The sequence below is a fragment of the Dermacentor silvarum genome, chromosome 5 (genome assembly GCF_013339745.2).
Source record: "Dermacentor silvarum isolate Dsil-2018 chromosome 5, BIME_Dsil_1.4, whole genome shotgun sequence".
Lineage (NCBI taxonomy): Eukaryota > Metazoa > Arthropoda > Arachnida > Ixodida > Ixodidae > Dermacentor > Dermacentor silvarum.
In genome coordinates, this window is record NC_051158.1 from 92,568,007 (window position 1) to 92,588,238 (window position 20,232).

General features: G+C 45.1%; 1 long non-coding RNA gene and 1 pseudogene across 1 annotated transcript in view; one reads left to right on the plus strand and one right to left on the minus strand.

Moving 5' to 3' along the window:
* The first annotated feature begins 912 nt into the window (after window positions 1–912).
* Window positions 913–20,232, plus strand: part of LOC119453604 (uncharacterized) — a 32,183-nt gene continuing 12,863 nt past the window's right edge. Inside the window, exons 1-2 of the long non-coding RNA XR_007467195.1 lie at window positions 913–1,046; window positions 19,631–19,765. This is a non-coding gene — a long non-coding RNA (uncharacterized LOC119453604). The remainder of the gene's footprint in view (window positions 1,047–19,630; window positions 19,766–20,232) is intronic.
* Window positions 2,857–7,105, minus strand: LOC125945897 (uncharacterized protein K02A2.6-like; annotated as a pseudogene).

The following is a 20,232-nucleotide window of genomic DNA, read 5'->3' on the forward strand; positions in this document are numbered from 1 at the left end:
GATGACAACATCAAAACCAGCTAGCTTGTCAGCAATCATTGAGAGCAAATTCTCAATCTTTATTCCTCTATGCGCGGCAACACTGACTGACAAAGGACGACGCGATAGGAAATACTGGTCCAAGTATTTCACCATCGAGTCGCCGGCAACCAAAACACGTGTCATTTCGCAAGCAGTACAATCTAAAATAACACTGAGAAAAAGAAAAGAAGATGAAACTGCGAGAAAATAAATCTGAGCTTTTTTTCACACACGAAAGAAGGCTACCTTCTAGTGAGCAGTATATATATTGACAAATCCGAGAAATCCGCGCTAGGGATGAACGAAGCAAGCGGTCGCGAACAAGAGCAGCAAGATCGGCAGATACGCGACAAATACAATCAAACTACTTATTAGAAAAGATTAATATAACGCTAGCAAATATAAAATAACGCTGCAATGCGGCTTTAGCACATATAAAACAAAGCAAGCGGTCGCGAACAGCAGCAGCAAGAACGGCAGATACGCGACAAAAATAATCAAAATACAAACAAAATACTTATTAGAAAAGATTAATATAACGCCAGTAAATATAAAATAACGCTCAAATGCAGCTTTCGCGCATATAAAAGGATGATGTTAAAGGCTTGCGAGGATGCAGCAGAACCAGGCCTTGGGACCAGCACCAGTGGCAGCAGAAAAGCACGACCCGGCAGGCGGCTGACTGGATGCGTACTGAATCAACTGAATGTCACGTGCGAATAACATGAAATCAAACTACGCGCCCACAAGAAACCGGAAATACGCATGCGTGTGACGTTGTCTTTTAGTGACGTCACTTCCGTGCGTTGCTGGAGCCATGTCCGTGTGGACTCGGCTAGAGTGCACTGCGGCACAGCAGTCACTGCCATTTTGGCTTTCGGAAGTGTTAGCGGCGGTTTGTTGTCGCAGTTCGTTCGTTCTTTGTTCTATGGTTCGCTTGCTTAAAGTGATACGGGTTTTCTAGTGTAGAACTTCGGATCGTATTTGCAAGAACGGCACCAACAACACCGCTTTATTTCGGTTCGGTAAGTGATTTTATTCCCCGTAACCTGACCGAAACAATAATATAGTTGAAGGGTTCCTACTTTGCTGGAGATCATGCACGATTTGAACCGCACGAAGGTCAGTTAACGTTTCGGATTGTCGCGTTCATGCAGTTATTGACGGAACAAAATTTTTGTCTCCTTTTTATGCCAAGAATGGATAGGTGTCAACTCAGTAATTATGCAATATGGAACCTCAATGTTATTAATATTATTAATTAATACACTACTTTTTAGTGTGACAGCTCTAAACATGCGCGAAGTGTAGCGTGGCTTTGGACGTGAGATGGAAGTCTATTCATGTCACCAATACTCGATGTGGCGGTCTCATATGGTACCAGACACAACTGACGCGTACACACACGCTGTGACCATGCTGTGAAAACGGAGCTCATTCAACACTCACCAGGATAACAGGGGATTGAGTCCTCCTGCATTTCAAAAGGAAGCGTGCAATTGGAAGGGTCAGTTTGACTGCTTTTAATGACAAGGCCATATCACCGTCAACTGCTCCACTGAGGCAACTGGCTCCTGCTCGAGTTGTTTGTGACACCGCATGTATGGCAGTTATGGTTTCGGAGATGTGAATATTCTCCTGCTTCACGTCTAAAATGGTGCTGCATTTAAACCATTATCTAGCTGCATAAAATTGGGTGTAATTATTTGTGCTGCTCAAAGGAATTGAGGCTCCATCATGTCATAATTGTGGGGTCGGCAACTATCTTAAAAAAGCACAAAAGTGGGGCACAAAATTTTTGTGTCAATACTTCCTTCGTGAATTTCTCTTAGGTGCATTGATTGATTTTAAAAGAAAGTAATAGTTTTGATGGACAATATGTTTTACACTGTTGATGTCTTGTGTTAACTCGTGCAGAATACTAAAAACCATTGAGCCCGTATGTCCCTGTGTAAGCAGCTGCATCTTTCCCTGAGGTGGCACAAAGAAGGCAGTTCCGTACTTGTGATCTCATCCACCAACTTTCTACATGGGAGTCCCGGTTGTCAGTGGAAGATTGCAAAAAAGTATTCCAGGGTGAAAATCAAGTCTTTCCGGTTAGCATAAATGGTGAACCTCTAATCAAGACCTCCAGGGCCCACAGCAAGCTATTTATGGTAGGCTAGCCACAGTTCAGTGGTAATTTGAATTTGTAACTTTTGAAAGCACCACAAATTGGATTTGTGTGTGTGTGTTGTGGGAATGGTATAGTTTTTGCAGCCGTGATTTAGGCAAAATAGGTCTTTTAAAAGATTGGTTACTGGAAAGATTTAATCAAGAGAGCATTGTGAATGCATCTTTGCTGCCTTTTAAGCTCAGTCCAAGTCTTAGCCTGTTATTTCTCTGTGTCCTTTGCTTTATTTGAAAATCTAGTGTACTACATTTAGTGATGCTCTCAAAAAAGCTAATTGGTCTCTGTACCCGTTTCATAAACATTTTGATTACCAATTCGACTAAGACAATTTTATTTTTTATTGCATTGATAATTAAGATGTCTGAGTTCTCTGTAAAGAAACTGCATTTACTAAGGACCCACTGTATTAGTCATATTCATGGCAACCATATATGGAATCACACTAGCATTTATAAAATAAATTGCATTTTTTATGGCTCCCTTAAGCATCTATGAGCCATGGAAGGTTGTGTCTGTGTAGAGACAGGAAACAGCCTTTCTGCATGCTGTTTTATCTTGCTTAATATGCACTCTCCACACTTGCACTCAGTTCTGCTGTCATTAGTACTGCATGCAAACGTTTAGAGTACAGTCTGCCTGAGGTGATAGTGGTATTTATTGACTATTTGCTTGTGGAAATGGTATATGTGGCATTTTCATACATTTTTGTATCAGTGCAAGTCTACTGGCACATAAGGTGCAGTCTTCTCATGGCCTGTGATACAAGGGAAGTAGAATCGCTCATTTGTTACAGTAGTTCAGACAGGCATGCTTATTAAGTGCACTGCTACAGCCGGTATGCATAGTATAGTATGCTAATACTGATCCACTAGTCTCACAAAACAATGGTCCTGTTATGCTGCTGCGTGAGTCCTATCACCAAGCACTATCGCTACAAGGCGGTATCGGCAATAGCTCTTTATTGCCGTCACGAAACAACACAGAACAGGGGATCTTGATTACAACTGGCATATATATATATATATATACTCTTGGGGTCGGAAGAAGGCGCCCTTCAACACCAGGGTTGATTGACGAAAATCTGTCATCCGCGGAACTCAGCGTCCAGAATCAGTACACAACACTCCTTCCCCCTTAGCTCGGACTCAACAGTCAGCCAATGCCATCACAAAGTCCCGAAGATGTTGGGGTGTCTTACGGGAATGCTGCGAACGGCGTGGCCGCGGCAATTCTACACTTTGCTCTGTTGCTGGCTGAGGTGCTGCTGTGTCGTCCGAAGGTAGCATGACTCTTGGTTGCTCCTCGGTTTCACTGGGATCTGGTGTCTTGCTGCAGCTCACTCCGACAGGTGAAGGGCTTGACGCAGGCCGGACCTCAGGCTGTCCTCCTTCAGGTACGGTTTCGACTAACCTCATGGGACTGCTGCTCCGACGGCAAAGCTGGTCCACGTGCCGGCGACACACACGGCTGTCCGGAAAAACCACCTCGTAAGAGATCGGGCCAGTTGCTCTGGAAATCACAGCAGGTACCCATGGTGGGCCCTGGCTGTAGTTGCATACAAATACAGGGTCGTCGGGCTGGAATGTGCGTGGAGTAGGCAGAGCTTCTTCCAACCGGGAGGACTTGTCATGGGCCTGGTCTGGGTGCAGCCGGTCCAGCATGGTAGACAGTCGGCGGCCCATCAGTAACTCGCACGGGGAGCGTCCCGTGACTGTGTGCGGAGTTGCATGCTGCTGTAGAGTGAAGTCTGCCAGGCGCTGTGCCCAGCTTCCTCGGATTATCCGAGATAATGCCTCTTTGGTGGTCCGTACCATCCTTTCAGCCTGCCCGTTCGTGGATGGATGGAATGGTGCAGATGTCACTTGGCGGATGAGGTTTGCATCCAGGAACCCTTGAAATTCTGGGGATGTGAATTGCGGACCGTTGTCTGAGACGAGGGTCTCAGACCCTCGTCAGACCATTCGTCTGACCCTCGTCTGACCCTTGTCAGACCCGGCAGCCCATGAGTTGCGAACAGTCTTCGTAAGGTAGTGATTACAGCACTCGATGTCATTGACGACATTGGTATGACCTCCAGCCATTTGGAATAAGATTCCACCACAATCAAGAAGGTCTGTCCTTGGAATGGACCAGCGAAATCAATGTGCAGGCGTGACTATGGAGTCCGGGTCGTCTCCCATGGGTGCACAGGTGCCCGAGGCATCTCGGGCCGTGTTTCCTGGCAACGAAGGCATCGCCGGACCCATTCCTTAATGGCCGCATTCATGCCGGCCACCATACATAACTGCGGGCAAGCGCTTTCATTCTGACGATGCCGGGGTGTCCAACATGCAGAGCTTTGAGGACCCAGAAACGAAGCTTCTGTGGAATCACCACACGGTCACCCCACAGTAAGCATCCCTTGTGGGCGGACATCTCATGTTGCCTGGACATGAACGGTGTAAATTCGGAACTCGGAGTGCACCTTGGCCACCCTTTCCACACCCAGTTGAGGACGCGGGAGAGGATAGCGTCCTTGGCGGAGTACTTCGCCACATCGTCTGCATGGACTGGAGATTCTGGAAGTACGTCCAGAAGCATGACGACGTCTGCTGGTGAAGGTACATCCTTGGACTGGTCCGCTTGGGGCAGTCTGCTGAGATCATCTGCGTGGCCTGTTTTCCTGGTCAGTGGTGGAGAGTATACTGGTATCCATTCAGAAAAATGGACCAACGCAACATTCGCGGTGAAAGCATCTGTGGCGTTTGCCGGTCTGATGTGAAGAGCCCCAGGAGTGGCTTGTGGTCTGTATGGATCTGAAATGGGCGGCCGAATACGTAGTCATGGAACTTCTTTACTCCGGCAACCACAGCGGGTGCCTCCTTATCAATCTGAGCGTAATTCCGCTCCGTAGGGGACAAGGTTCTTGAATAAAAAGCGATAGGTGCTTCCGTGCCATCCGGCATTCTGTGACTCAACACCGCTCCTATTCCGTACGGGGACGCATCGCAGGCAAGGATTACCGGCTTCTTCTCGTCGAAGTGTTTCAGCACCTGGTTGGATGCCAGTAGCTTCTTCACATTGTCGAACGCAGTTTGTTGTAGGTTTCCCCACAGCCAGGGGACCTTGTCCAAAAAACGGTGCAGGGGTTCAGCGACAGTGGCGTTGTGTGGAAAGAATGCATGATAGAAATTGAGAAGACCCAGGAAGGCCTGTAGCTCGGCTCTGTTCAGCGGCCGCGGTGCATTAAGGATGGCTTGCATCTTGGCCAGTGTGGGGTGGATTCCCTCAGCATCGACTCGGAAACCCAAAAATTCCACTTGAGTCACTCCTAGCTGGCATTTCTCCTCCCTGACCTTAAGCCCTGCATCTTGGAACCGCTGAAGGACCTCTCGAAGGCGACTAAGCAATTCCTGGTGTGATGCACCTGAAATGAGGACATCATCAAAATATGGAATGACGCCTGGTAGTCCGCGCAGTAGGTTCTCCATTAAACTCTGGAAGATGCCAGGTGCGACCTTGACACCGAATTGTAATCGTCGAACGCGAAAAGCACCCCGATGCATCACAATGGTCTGCGCCTCTGCAGATTCATCAGTCACTGGGAGCTGTTGGTACACCTGTGCAAAGTCGAGCTTTGCAAAGACAGTTCCACCAGAGAGGGATGCCAGCAGGTGGTTGACAGCTGGTACCGGATACGAGTGCTGCTGCAAGGCTTTGTTGATGGTGCACTTGTAGTCTGCACAGATGAAGACGTCCCCATTTGTCTTCAGTGGCGTAACAATAGGGGTTTCCCAACGAGCGTGGTCAACCGGCTCTAGGATACCTTGTTTTATCAGTTTGTCCAGTTCGGCGTCGATTTTTGGTCGCAGTGCGTAAGGAACCCTTCTTGGCTTTCAGGCGGATAGGCACAACCTCAGGGTTAAGTGCAAAGTGCACGGGCGGTCTCTTGTAGCAGCCCAGCGTCCCCTCGAACACAGAGGCAAAGTCCCGGAATATGTTATGAAGTGAGGATGGTTGCTGATCGATGCGTTGTACTCCCGTGATATTGATACCGAGTGCCGGAAACCAATCCAGCCCGAGAAGACTTGGGCGCTCGCCCTTGACAATGACCAGGTGCATCATCATCATCATCATCATCAGCCTATTTTATGTCCACTGCAGGACGAAGGCCTCTCCCTGCGATCTCCAATTACCCCTGTCTTGCGCTAGCGTATTCCAACTTGCGCCTGCAAATTTCCTAACTTCATCATCCCATCTGGTTTTCTGCCGACTTCGACTGTGCTTCCCTTCTCTTGGTATCCATTCTGTAACCCTAATGGTCCACCGGTTATCCATCCTACGCATTACATGGCCTGCCCAGCTCCATTTCTTCCGCTTAATGTCAACTAGAATATCGGCTATCCCCGTTTGTTCTCTGATCCACACCGCTCTCTTCCTGTCTCTTAACGTTAGTCCTAAGATTTTTCGTTCCATCGCTCTTTGTGCGGTCCTTAACTTGTTCTCGAGCTTCTTTGTTAACCTCCAAGTTTCTGCCCCATATGTTAGCACCGGTAGAATGCAATGATTGTACACTTTTCTTTTCAACGACAGTGGTAAGCTCCCAGTTAGGATTTGGCAATGCCTGCTGTATGCACTCCAACCCAATTTTATTCTTCTGTAAATTTCTTTCTCGTGATCAGGGTCCCCGGTGAGTAATTGACCTAGATAAACGTACTCCTTTACAGACTCTAAGAGGCTGACTGGCGATCCTGAATTCTTTTTCCCTTGCCTGGCTATTGAACATTATCTTTGTCTTCTTCATATTAATCTTCAACCCCACTCTTGCACTTTCTCGGTTAAGGTCCTCAATCATTTGCTGTAATTCGTCCCCATTGTTGCTGAATAGGACAATGTCATCAGCAAATCGGAGGTTGCTGAGATATTCACCGTTGATCCTCACTCCTAAGCTTTCCCAGTCTAAGAGCTTGAATACTTGTAGGCATGCAGTGAATAGCATTGGAGAGATTTTGTCTCCTTGCCTGGGTGGGGGACCCCTTTCTTGATAGGTAACTTTCTACTTTTCTTGTAGAGAACCAAGGTAGCTGTGGAATCCTTGTAGATGTTTGCTAAGATATTCACGTATGCCTCTTGTACTCCTTGATTACGCAATGCCTCTATGACTGCTGGTATCTATACTGAATCAAATGCCTTTTCATAAACTATGAAAGCCATATAGAGAGGTTGATTGTATTCCGCAGATTTCTCGATTACCTGATTGATGACATGGATATGATCCATCGTAGAATATTCCTTCCTGAAGCCAGCCTGTTCTCTTGGTTGGCTGAAGTCAAGTGTTGCCGATTCTATTAGAAATTATCTTGAATATTTTATGCAGTACTGAAAGCCAGCTAATGGGTCTATAATTCTTCAATTCTTTAACGTCTCTCTTCTTATGGATTAGTATAAGTTGGCGTTCTTCCAGCTCTCTGGTACACTTGAAGTTGTGAGGCATTGCGTATAAAGAGTCGCAAGCTTTTCAGTTATATCTCCTCCATCCTTGATTAAATCGACTGTTATTCCATCTTCTCCAGCAGCTTTTCCCCTGGACATGTCTTTCACGGCCCTTATAACTTCATCGCTAGTTATAGAAGGAGCCTCTGTATCCGGTTCATCACTATTTCGAATGAAAGTAGTTTGGCTGTTTTGGGGGGGGGGGGGGGTTCTGTACAGGTCAGTATAGAATTCTTCCGCTGCTTTTACTATGTCATCGAAATTGCTGATATTACCATGCTTATCTTTCAGTGCATACATCTTGCCTTGTCCTATGCCAAGCTTTCTTCTTACTGATTTAATGCTGCGTCCATATTTTACGGCTTCCTCAATCTTCCCCACGTTATGATTTCGAATATCCCTTACTTTCTTCTTGTTGATCAGTTTTGACAGTTCAGCGAATTCTATCTGATCTCTTGAGTTGGACATTTTCATGTTTTGTCGTTTCTTTATTAGGTCCTTTGTTTCTTGGGAGAGCTTACCTACTCGTTGCCTTGGTGCCTTACCTCCCACTTCAATTGCTGCTTCTGAGATCAACCTAGTTACATTTTCATTCATTACCTCTATGTTGTCTTTATCTTCCTGTTCTAAAGCTGCATAATGGTTTGCGAGCACCAGCCTGAATTGGTCTGCTTTTACTCTTACTGCCTCTAGGTTCGCCTGTTTCCTCTTGACTAATTTTACTCTTTCTCTCTTCAAATTGAGAGAAATCCTGGACTTCACTAACCTATGATCACTGCACTTTACCTTACCTAACACTTCTACATCCTGCACTATGCTTGGATCAGCAGAGAGTATGAAATCTATTTCATTCCTTGTTTCTCCATTAGTGCTTTTCCAGGTCCACTTCCTGTTGCTGCGCTTCCTGAAGAAGATATTCATTATTCGTAGCGAATTCCTTTCCGCGAATTCTACTAACATCTCTCCTCTTGCATTCCTAGAATCGATGTCGTAGTTGCCAATTGCTTGCTCACCAACCTGCTTTGTCCCCACTTTTGCATTGAAGTCGCCCATGACTACAGTATACCGAGTTTGCACCTTTCTCATTGCTAATTCAAGTCTTCATAAAACTGTTCTATTTCTTCATCATCGTGACTAGAGGTTGGGGCGTAGGCTTGTACTACCTTCATTTTGTACCTCCTATTCAGCTTTATTACGACCACTGCTACCCTCTCATTAATGCTGTAGAATTCATCAATGTTGCCCGCTATGTTGTTATGGACTAGAAATCCTACCTCGGATTCTCTCTTATCTGGAAGACCTCTGTAGCAGAGGACGTGGCCGTTAGTCAGCACTGTGTAGGCCTCACCAGTTCTTCTAACCTCACTAAGGCCAATAATATCCCAGGCAATGCCTGACAGTTCTTCAAATAGTCCTGCTAAGCTAGCCTCACTCGATAGGGTGCGCGTGTTGAGCGTTGCCAGGTTCAGTTTCCATTGGTGGCCTGTCCGGACCCAGAGATTCTTAGCACCCTCTGCCGCGTAGCAAGTCTGACCGCCGCCTTGGTCAGGTGCTCCGCAGCCACTGGGGACTGAGGGCCATGGGTTATTTGTCAGAGTCATGAGGGAGGTAGTGGCCGAATACTGCACCAGGGAGGCCAATTTCTGTTCTGGTGAGGGAGTGACTTTTTGATGAAGCTTAGTGGGCCTTCCTAGTTTGGTTGTACCTGAACTAGTATAGCCCCACTAGCTCTCGGCAATTATTTTTTTTTCTTGCTGGTGTGAGGCACCACTCCATGCCTGAAAATATAGTGAACTTGAGTAGGATTCGAACTTACGACCTTCAGACCAGGTGCAATGGGCCGTCAAAATCTTTGAACTGCACTCGGACAGTACCAACTAGACTTACAGCGATACGGTTGGCTTGATAGTCCCTCATGATAACGTCAAGTGGCTGTAGGTTTTGGACACGTCCCTTTGGAACAATGTGTCTGGCTGTGGTGTCGGGGATAATGGATCTGACACTGTGTGCCTTCGATTTTTACACTCACATGTATCTTCCTCTTGGCGGGTTTAGACACTTCGTTGATAGCAGTAACTGCCAAGTCGTCGCAGTATGAAATGTTTGTGTGAGGAGTGGTCTTGAATTGTTGCGTCCGGGCTTGGTCTCTGGCATTTCTACGTGGGCTAAGCTGTCTCCGGGACCGGCAGACCTTAGCAATGTGCCTGGGCCACATTTCCTGCACTGGGCACCCCGGAACCAACACAGGCGGCGTTCATGCGGGCCTCCACAGCTGGCACAGGGGCTGCCCACCAATCTCTCGGTGTCCCGTCGCTGAGTGGGGTTCGCACTGAAGAACATCTTCGGCGGTGTCTTGCTCACCATCATCGCCAGTTGTTGTCCCTTGGTGCACGGGCTCGAAACGCGACGTGTTCGTGGTTTGAAACGAGGGTATGCTGGCTTCCTGGGCAATGGCCTCAGCGCCGACTGCTTCCTCGACAGCACTGGTGAAAGAAAGACACCTCTTTTTTTGCCAGTAGTCGCCGCTTCACCGTGTCGTTCTGCAGTCCGAACACGAATCGGTCCCGTAGCACAGTGTCGAGGTCGTTGAAGTTGCAGTGCTGTGCCGTTGTTCGAAGAGCAGCGAGGTAGGCGGCGGCAGACTCACTTGGTGCCTGGTCGCGGCGATGGAATTCATATTGTCTGGCAAGCTCCGGTGGTTTCGGCGCTAGGTGGTAGCGCAGAACGGCGAGGATTGTTTCGAACGGTGTTCCGAACAGCTGGGCTGGTGCCACGAGCGCCCTGGCTAATTGAAAAGTGGCGGGACTGCAGCGGCTGAGGAATGTCGATCTCTTCTTGGTAGCGTCCGTAACGCCCTGCGCCTCGAGGAAGAAATGGAAACATTCTGCATAGTCCTCCCACTCTTCAGGGTGAGCGATGTCGAAAGGCTCGAGTCCCTCCGTTGTGGAGGCAGTCATTGTGAACGAGTACGTACTGGGCGGAGCTAGCTTCCCGTTGCGGCGGTCTCATTCGGATCCCATCTTCGTCGCCAGTGTTATGTTGCTGCGTGAGTCCTATAGCGAGGCACCATTGCTACAAGGCGGTATCGGCAATACCTCTTTATTGCCGTCACGAAACAACACAGAACAGGGGATCTTGATTATAACTGGCATATATATATACTCTTGAGGCCGGAAGAGGGCGCTCTTCAACACCAGGGTTGATTGACGAAAATCTGTCATCTGCGGAACTCAGCGTCCAGAATCGGTACACAACAGGTCCTTTCTGACTTTGAAAATGTAGAGCAATTTACTGGCATGGCGCTCGAACATGGGGAATGACTGAACAAAATGAGTGAACTGCAATGTTTTATGTGCACTCAATGTTTAGACTGAATTGCAACACTTGTTTAAGCTGTATCTTAAATTCCTAAAGATAAAGGGGCATAAGGAAAAATTGCTTTTTCTGCCATACATGCGAAGTGGCAGACGTCAGACTTCGTATTAAAACCTCCAATAATGTTTCATTACCAATTTTGGTACATAATAAAGTTGCTGAATGCTGATGCTATTTGATCACTAGAAAGGCTTATACTTGCACGAGCTTAGGCAAAAACTGTTGTCTTGCAGTTTAAAAGGAAGGTGTGGGAGAACAATATACAGAGTACAAATACATTTCTTTGTGAACGTTGGAATAACTATTTAAGTACTGGTGCTATGTATTTAGAAAAAATATTTTGTTGCACTGTATTTTTTACTTCTTTAAATGATTATCAATTTGGTATCGGTACAATATTACAGTGGCATGTAATCAAAGGATTGACAACAGCTCATCTGGTTGGGAATTATTTTCGCACAGGGACACTGACCACAGTCTTAAGCAAAAATTTTACTGTGGTCATTGCCTTTCTTTTGCTTTTGTAGTGACATGTAAAATAAGCATTCAACCTTCCAGGATTGCAAACATGTTAAGTAGAGCTTTCCATAGCACCTGCAAAGCTGAAACGAGACTGAACATAGAATGTCTACACTGCAGCTACAGCAGTGCTTCAGCAGATGGCTACTTGCCGAATGTGGAGGGGAGCATTAGCTGATCTACCAGCTGGCTTGTAGAGGTCTAGGTCTGGAGTACAGCTTACAATAGATGGCTACTGGCTGTGGCCTTGGCTAGATCAAGCTGGAAGGTAGACGTCTTTTAGCTAGCTGGGTGCTTCCTGGGGTGGTACGCCAGAGTTCACAGGAGTTAGTGGGGAGTTCATGTTAGAAAAAAAAACAAAAACAATTGGGAACTGTTTAGTAGGAAGCATTCAAGCCAGGTGAGAAGTTTCGAATCGAGGTTAAGTAAACTTGACTTGAAAAGTAATAACTTGCGGTACACCTCGTCAAATGCCTTCGAAAAGTCTAAAAAAATGCAGACTGCCAGGGAACCATCATCAAGGATGATGTTGTGTTTATGCGTGAACATTATGAGCTCAGTTTCACATGAATTAATTTTTCGAAAGCGATGTTCTGAGTGTCACAAAAATGAGCTTGAGTCGAGAAACTGGACCACATTTAAAACAGAACATGTTCCAGTAGTTTGCATGGGTTGCTAGTTAGTGAAATCGGCCGATAATTAAGTGAAGAGTGCTTGATACCTGCTTTATGAAGTGGTATCACCTTCTTCATATTCCAATCGTCAGGGAGAGAACAATTGTCCAGTTATGGTGCTCTTTAAAAATCATGGAATAACTGAATTGCAACCAGGGTGTGACTAAACTTTTAGCGAACTGATTAGGTTTTCTATGCCAGTCGGGTCAGTAGTAATAGGAGACATTGGAAGGTAGTCACAGTACTGCATTGCCGGCCTTGAGGTAGTGGAAGTTGCAGAGGAATTCGCTGAAAAGACTATTGATTAGGACTTATGCACACAGGTACGAAGGGATGGCAGTTCCCGTACTGTCAATGTGGTTTATGAAATGATTATCTTTTGGGTTTATGACAGGCCAAAACTTTTTAGGGTCTCTTGTTAGCATGTATAGAAGTGTGTTATGTAGAAAATTATGCTTATCATTTCCAAGTGCAGTTATGTATTCTGTCGAGACAGGCTGGTAAGCAGCCCATCGATTGTCGTGTGCAGGGAGCTTAGCAGACCTATCAACACACTTCTTTTTGTTCGATAAGCGCTTAATATTACGGTTATACCATGTGGTTTTGTTATTAGAAATGACAGAGGGAGTAGGAATGAACTTGTTAGAAAAGTAGTTAACTTTAGCTATCAACAAGGTAAAGTTAGTTTAAACCGTACAATCATTAAAATTGGTGAGGAAAATTTCGATGAAAGTGCTGAGTTTATTAATAGGTTTGAAATTAGCAGAAGAATGCTCACAAATTGTCTTAAGTTTATCTTTTATCTTTTGGCCTCGAGAGTGCAATCTCAAAGGAGAGAAGACAGTGGTCGCTGAAGCCAGGTAAATAATGAACACTCGAAACGAGATCTGGGCTCACGTGATGTTATAACTTAGTCGAGAGTATTTGTAACAGGCTTCATTGTTCTCGGTCTCATAATTAGTTGAGAAAAAGAAAAAGCGGAACACATTTCTAAAAGTTCATTGGCTAGTGTGGAAAATAGATTCATAACGGGGGATTCAGGATTTCAGTTAATATTAGGAATCTTAAAATCACCTAGCAAAAGCGCGGGTAATCTGGGGTAACGAGATAGAACAGTATTGGCAACGTCATGCGATTGATTAATGAAATTAGAGCAGTAATTGGGAGGTCGGTAAGAAGTGCCGATAATTCTTTCTTGGTTAGGTTCAACTAAAGCCCACATGGTTTGTAGTTCGCTGGAAATTGCTAAGTGTGTGCCACCTCTCTGTTGCATTGTGTGATCGCATCGATAAAGTGAGAAAGTGTGCGCAGTTAGGAGTAGTTCGTGGTCCCATATTTGCGAATGCAGCTGTGCTTCTGTTAGTGTGGCAATATCAGGGATACAAATATCAACTGCAGAGCTTAGATCACACTTGTTAATAACACTTCGTATGTTGCAGATAAGAACAGGCTTGTGGGATATGTTGCACTCACCACCCCTCCGGTGCCACTGATACAACGCCTGTGGACGTACCTAACTGATGTCTATCAGGGTGTTCATTTCGTGTTTGCTCTTTTGCGTTGTCTGCGGATGAGTCATACATGTAGTGTTGTTCATTACAAGTTTCTGTATCGGAGCTGAAATGGGGCAGGCTTCGGCTGGCTTTTGGCAAATTTGAGTAACCTTTTACGTGTGTGGCACGTAGCGGGTGAAAAATCCTCACTTGCAACAAAATGTTTTTCTTTTAATTTTGTGGGAGCGCTTAGTATCTTTACTTTCAATTTGTAATTAGAAAATTTTGCTATGGGACGGCATTTGTTCTCTGCGTATGAATCCAAGCGATGGGGGCATCGATTGCGTTTTCTGGAAGGCTGTCAATCACACCTGTGAGTGCAGTATTTACGCGCATTTCAGATTCTTTCCAGGATTCACATGAGTCAGGAATAATGCTAAAAAGATGATGATTGCGCTAGTATCTGTCTTCTAGTTCATTGAGTCGCGATTCTGAGACATCGTGCTGGATGGGTAGGCTATCTGCTGGTGTTTGAACGCTAGCTACGGTTTCGTTTAAATTATTGTGAGATTTGGTGTTTTCTTCTAATACTTCTAGGTCTGTTTTGTATGCAGCCAATTTTGGTTTCAATGCTTTTCTGACTAGCCTTTATTGCCTGATTTTATTGCCTAACCACCTCAGCCTGATTTTTGTTTGACTGTACAAAGTGGGCATAAACGTCTTTAAGCAAATGAAAATTGGCGTCCATATGCTGTGATGAATGAAAGTTATTCATTTCCACCACGGCAGTGGATCAGGTTGCGGGACCAGTGTTAGATTCAGAACAGAGCAGCAAGAACATTGAAAAACAGTCGCAGACAATTTCGCAAAGCACTTGTGAGCATGGGAAACAAGGACAGCTATTCCTACAGCCATCGAAGTAAAGATTCCTTACTCGTGGAGCGATGTAAACTCTTTGTTGACCACGCTCATGCGAGATTGCGCAGCACAATACTAGGCTCAACCAGACCATCGGTACAGGCGCCTGCGGGAAATAGACTGTGAGAGGACTTTTCGCCTCCCAGCAAAAGTCATGCGATGCCAAGCAAGCATGCTTCACGGGATTAGCCTGGGCGTCGCCTTCAGTCGACGCTATGCACATCCGATTGGCCTTACGGACAGCCCGAACTGTGAACGCTTCCAAGTGTCGGAGACTCTCCAACATCTGTTTTGCGATTGCCCTCTCTATGCATAACAGCGGAAGATGCTGGTTTCGACGCTAACAGGCATTGGAAGACAACCATTGTCCGAAAGTAGTATTTTGTCCGCCATGGTCTGACTGTAAAGTAGCTTCAATAGCAACAAGGGCTGCCCTGGACTACTTGAAGACCACCGGATTAGACACAAAGTTTTAAGGAAACTACTGTGTTACTATATATATGCACCCCTTCTCCCTGTCCTCATCGTCATCTTCCATCACTCTTTTTTGTCCCCTTTCCTTTTTCTCCTGTGCAGAGTAGCAGGCCAGAGCATGCTCGCTCAGGACGACCTCTCTGCCTTTCAAATGAATTCTCTATCAAAGGCTGTGCATGCAGTATTGTGCCTTAATGCTAGCCAGACAAGTTAATTGTTAACACCTTTGTTTTCCTCTTCCTCTACCTGCATGTGTGTCACTCGTATTGGAAAGTATATTTGCACTCTTACAATACAAGATGTTTACTACTAGAGATATATGTTCTTGTTAGTGGCTGTACTGTGCATGCAGTATTGTGCCTTAATGCTAGCCAGACAAGTTAATTGTTAACACCTTTGTTTTCCTCTTCCTCTACCTGCATGTGTGTCACTCGTATTGGAAAGTATATTCGCACTCTTACAATACAAGATGTTTACTACTAGGGATATATGTTCTTGTTAGTGGCTGTATCTTCATAAATTTTCAGGCACGTGTGTGACTGGTTCTTTCTATGTTACTGTTTGGCGCATGATGTGACGTGACCTTTTTATGTTTCATCTCTGTCTTTCCTCTAAGTTCTAGGACTTATATTGGTTCTTGGATATTTTCTTTTATTAGTTTATTCTGGGTTCAAGCTTTGTCATTGTCTTGGACGTTCCTTTGCAACAATGTAGAATTTAATTGTGATTAAGAATTTAGTCAGCACTATGTGTTTCACGGTGTGAAATTTATGATTGTGTAAAGGGAATGTGCGTTGTTAATTGTTGATATTTTAATGCTTGGGCACTAATAGCATCCAATGTTGTTTCCGTATCATTAACTCGTATTAATTGCGTTGCATGCTCCAAGAGAATGTAGTGGTGGCACTTGAAAACTGTTTCATTATTGCCATTGATTGCACTCATTAGGAGATATTTATGAGGAATCTGTATTTTGAGCGGGATGTTGTGATGCATGTTCTTAGTTCATTCCTTCACTGGTTCAAGTGCAGTACTTGAAGCCCTGTCGCCACAGATGTTCCTTATTTCTCCTGTTATGTTTCTATGAGGCCATATTTTTACTGAGCCATGCAATAGTATATACACTGTACACAATGCCATTGTTACTATTGCCACCTTGAAACTTAAACCGAACGCCGGAGCAAGCAACCCACGTGGCCGTCAGTGATACAAAGCGGCACTGGGTTCAATCGAGACAAAAGTGTGGCCAGTAATGTGAAACTTGTTGACAGTTGTGTGGCCAGGTATGTAATACCTGTTCACAGTATACATAACCCGTCATTGCTCCGCTGACCCAGAGGCAGGCGGCTGGTGCGCATGCCCATTAAGGAGTCACATTTGCCGGAGGCTGCGCGGTCTCTCGCTGAGGCAGCTTGAACATGCTGGGTCAGCGCTCGGCCAAAGTGGGCTTAATGGCTGTCGCGACAACACAAAATAAAGGCAGATGATCAGATAATGGGGGGTGTACACTGCTTTCTGCCTGAAATGAGTTTAGTCTACTCATTCAGTTTGAACGGCATGGACAGTGTGTGCCACAAGTGCCACAAGGGGAGCAGCGTGCGATTATATGGGGATGCGCACTCAGCTCTTGTATCCGGTTAATGCACCAGTTTGGATAAAATAAATATGGGAGTATATGAGCACTATATGCCTAGTGGCCTATTTTGATAATTGTATGTAGCACCAGACATATAGCTCATGCAATTTATTTTATGCTGTACATTACCTGTTGTGTTGCATTCTGTTGTCTTGTAAAAAGAATGGCATATTATTGCACTTTCCTAGTTGCATTCTCCACAGTGGACATGACCGTGGAGTTCATTGATGGAGTGCATTGCTTGTTCTTTGCTAAGGTAGCTCTTGCATTCCGAGATGGCACACATGGTTTACCTTTTAGGAAACATTCATCATTTTATTATTCAGCGATCATCATTGATCCACCTACTTGTTTCTTTGTTATTGATATCTTTCAGGCTTAGCAAAACAGTGCTACAATAAAACAACTCGGGTGATGACAATAAACAAGAGAAAATGCTGAAACAGCAACTGACCACACTATGCAGAAAAAGTACTTTGTGCTTTGTGTTCTATTCATTAAGCATGTAGTATATAGCTCAGATGATGAAATACCAGCATAAAACCACAAAATACTTGTAATAATGGTGTTGTTCGACCAAAGCCATCTGATCTCGGTTCAAGACTTAATTTCCCGAACGTTCTTGTTGTCCCAGGTGGTGCATTCTATCGAAGAAAAGCTTTTGCTTTTGTAAGCTCAGTGTAAAGGGGACACTATACCGCGCATTTATATGTTTGCATTGTGAACAACTATGTGATGTAGGAGGTTATGCTTGTCCAGGAGATGGCTGTGTTGGCATTCTAATGATAACTGCAGATGTACCACTATTCTACTGTTTTGATAATGACGTCAATTATATTGCAGTTGTTACTAGTAAGTATGCTGTAGTAAAGGACCAAAACTAAATGAGAACTTTAACATGGTCACATAGTATAACACATGCACGTATGATGTACAGATATTCATGCACCAAGTTTGTCATTTAGAAAGAAATCACGTTAAATAGGTCACAGTTACATAAATTTTCTTGCTGCACTGTAGTACGTATGCGTATTGTTTTTGTATGGTTATTATCAAGGATATCATGAAAACTACTTCTGCACCATGGCAACGTGGAATGAAAAGCTTGTTTTATTTAACTGAAGCGACAGCACATGCAAGCGGTACACTCCTCCTCTCACTTCATTAACTTTAACTGTGCAAAACTTCACTTTTTAAGAAAGTATGTTTGGATTTTATAAACCTGTTCACTAAGGAATCATATTAATGATATAATAATAATATACAGGGTGTCCCAGCTTAATGTAGCCAATGTTTTAAAAACGACGGAGAGTGCTAGGAAGCTCAAACCAGCTCAGTGGTGTTGAGGTTCGCGTGTCCTAGTCTGTGGTATTTTTTTTCGTTTTGAAAACTCAATTAACTAGTATAAATGAATTGTCTAACTTTTTTAATATTGTCTTCACTAAGAAAGTGCAAATACAAAAGTTGTAGATCACATTTAAAAATGGCCCACTGAAGTGTTTGCAACTAAATACCATTGATGGTGCTTTTTGTAATTGCCTTGTTTATGAGAGTCGTGTGGGATATCACTTTTTTTCCGTGCTCACGAGGGCTTCGACGGGAATTCAGGGCGCAGGCTCCGTTCCCAAGCGTATCACCCCTGAAGGAAGCCGAACGCCAGGCCGGGGAACGCTTGTACCCTTTCATGGTGCAGTGGGTGCCCGGCGGCGGTGGGAATCGAACCCACAACCTCCCGCAGCCGAGGCGGGCGCTATACCACCTGGGCGAACCAAACCTGCGGGTTCTTGCGGCAGAACGTGGGCAAGTGGAGCTGTAGAGATGCGACGTCCCGTGGGTGCGAGGTAGCGTCAGGCGGAAGGTTACCTGAGGGTGGGAGGTTGCTGGGGCTGCTGTGGAGGAGAAGTCGCAGCAGGGACGCCTCCACCGGTGTGATTTCTGCGACTGTGAAACTGGAAAACTGTTCTGTCTGAAAACACACACCATGGTCCACACAGGCGAGCGTTCATTTAAATGCCATTGTGCCTGCATAGCTTTTCACATAGATGCAACCTGAATGATCACTTGCGCATCCACTCAGGCGAGCGACCATGTCAGTGCCCGTGGTGCCCACAAACCTTTGTAAGTGACATTGGCATAAACCTATCATTCGCTCCACTTGTGGAATGAAGCTCGAACACGCAAGAAAAAAAAAAACAAAAAAAAACTCGGGTTTGAGTAACTGCTGACCGCAGAACTGTCATCGGGAAGGAAAATGCAATTGTCATGTTCTTCTATTCGTTCCCGATCGTATTTTACCAGCAAGAACTGCTGGCGCGTATCTTGCTGCCACCGGAAACGCCAAGCCCGACCAGGAACCGCTGTAGAGATAAGCGGATTTCGTTCCTGATCGGTCGTCCGGGAGCGCTGAAATGGGCGATATTTCGCGGGCTTTCTTTAAAGGCAATTACAAAAAGTTCTATCAATGGTACTTAGTTAATAAACACTTCAGTGGGCCATTTTCAAATGTGATCTACAACTTTCGTATTGGCACTTTCTTAGTGAAGACAATATTTAAAAAATTAGACAATTAGTTTATACTAATTAATTGAGTTTTCAAAACGAAAACATACCACAGACTCGGACACGCAAACCTCAACACCACTGAGTTGGTTTGAGCTTTCTAGCACACTCCGTCGTTTTTAAAGCATTGGCTACATTTAACTGGGACACCCTGTATAATGAGCAATTGAGAACGGTCGACCAGCAGTGCTTTGTTTTGTATTTTTAAGATCACCCTTGAGACTGATTGGATGAGCAAAACGCTCAATATCAGCACTAGCATCTGTGTGTTCTGACTTTGACATTTCGTAAGTGCAGTTTTGTTTTCATTGTGCAGGGTCAATTTATTCGTCCTCTGCTACAACTGCCGTGGAGGAGAAGTAGCAGCAGGGACGCCTCCACCGCTGTGATTTCTGTGACTATGAAACTGGAAAACTGTTCTGTCTGAAAACACACACCATGGTCCACACAGGTGAGCGTTCATTTAAATGCCATTTGTGCCTGCATAGCTTTTTACATAGATGCAACCTGAATGGTCACTTGCGCATCCACTCAGGCGAGCGGCCATGTCAGTGCTCGTCGTGCCCTCAAACCTTTGTAAGTGTCAGTCATCTCAAGATCTCAAGAGGCATTTGCACATACACGTAGGCAAGCGACCGTACCGCTGTACCATCTGCTCCAGTTTGTTTGTGCAGGCTGATAACCTATACTCAGTTTGATACACCAGGTGCAACGCCGTGAAGGCTATGCAAGTAGTCCGTAAAGAAAAAGAAAAGTAGAGGTGTAACACTGTTTAGTGGCTGTGTGGTCTAACACGTCGCTCTGGAGAGACGACACCGAAGTTTGAGGTGCATGGGTTCAAATCCCCATGCGGGCATTAATTTTTTCGTGTGTGTTTTTGTTTTATCACGATTTCTATTAGTTAAATTCAAAACCTTG